The sequence below is a fragment of the Macadamia integrifolia genome, chromosome 5 (assembly GCF_013358625.1).
Source record: "Macadamia integrifolia cultivar HAES 741 chromosome 5, SCU_Mint_v3, whole genome shotgun sequence".
Taxonomy (NCBI): domain Eukaryota; kingdom Viridiplantae; phylum Streptophyta; class Magnoliopsida; order Proteales; family Proteaceae; genus Macadamia; species Macadamia integrifolia.
The window spans coordinates 32,875,699-32,877,399 of record NC_056561.1 but is presented as its reverse complement, the minus strand read 5'-3'; positions in this window follow the sequence as shown (position 1 = coordinate 32,877,399).

The window sequence follows — 1,701 nt, the reverse complement described above, 5'->3', positions numbered from 1 at the left end:
CACTCAAACATCATGTTTGGAGAATGATAAAACAAACTGCATCCACACTATTGATTGTTAACCTCATTATAAAATAAACTAGGGCAATAGCTCTATTTATAGTTCTCCCCAATACTCATTCTTACTAAGATGTGGACCAATATTGTTACATCCTAAAGTTATAATGGAAAATATAGACCAAGACTGCTAGGAAGAATGTGTAGACTTATATATGTATCAAGCTGACACTTTGTTTGTCACCCCTTTAATTTGTTCATGATTTTTTAGTTGACTGAAATTCCCCTCTCCTTGAAGAGCTGAAAATGGTGGCGCCTACCATAAAGTTTATGCTCGTGTGCAATATAGTTAGACGGATTGATTACACAACCTCCATGGCAACACTTGAAACATGCCTTATGGTATGAGATACCATCAACAACTATCTGAAAGAACATTAAAAAAAAATATATGTATTACTCCAAAAAAACCTCAATGTGGTCCATATTACTGTGCCTATAGGATTATTGTTCTTATGAGTGACATGAATTCATTAATCAACATAACAACTATTAGAATTCAAATTATATATATATATATATATATGTTAGTTTAGTTTAACTGTCATCCAACGTCCTGTTACATAAAACAGAATTTCTCTCTTTGAACCCCCCACCCCACCTCACCTCACCTCACCTCACCTCACCCCACCTCATATATATGGGAAACTATAGTTTTCAAGTGTCAAGATATTGCCACAAGTGAGAAAGGAAATGAATATGTAATGAAGCTTGAAACAAAAAGGGAATTAGATTAGTACTTTGTTTCTAAATATGTACCAAGAATGGACAGAAATAATTTGCATTCAATGAAGATCATTCTAATACCCCAAAGGGTAGCTTAGTTAGGATGGACCAACACCTCACAATTAAGAGTTCATAGGTTCAACTCTCTTTGGGAACTTACTATCTAGAAAAAAAAAAAAATCATTCTAACAGACAAGGGGTAAGTTTACCTTCTCAATTGGGTAGACAATTTTCTTACAAGTCACACACTTGTCTTTAGTTCCAGCAAACAAACTTGAAACTCTGTTGTTGACAAGGGCCTGTGTAGTTTAACCAAGCATTAAAAAACTAAATCAACAATAGTATCATATAGCTTAGGCCTTAGGTATATGGAAGATAGGAAACTACAAGTTCCACATGTAGTTTTCATGTCTAACTGAAGAAATATGTCTTGGTGCACCTACAAGAGAAAATAATAATAGATGGAGCAGCTTAATGAAAATTAGCTATTAGGAGGTGAGAAATATGTCTCAGAGAAATTAATTAATAGCTAACCACTTTCAAAACTTTTATCCCAACTTCCAGTCATGTTAAAGAGTTGGTCAAAATGAGGTCTGCAGTACAAAACACCCTCAAAGGAGGAATAGTTACCAAGCTGCAATGAGAACCATCAAATCATTAGGAAAATAATGAGGAACATATGAAACATACACAGAATAATGGTCATACAGTAGTGGAACATTTTCAATATAGGATTATTTTTTAGTTTGTTTCCAAGCGTTTCAATGAAATATCTATTCATTCAGTCATTGCACTGACCAAGAAGAAAAAAAAATTATGACTAGGAAGAAAAAGATAAATTACATATTTGATTGAATGAAAATAAAATGAAAATGTATAAATTAGAGTATTGCCCATGATTGGAAAAAACTCATAAAAG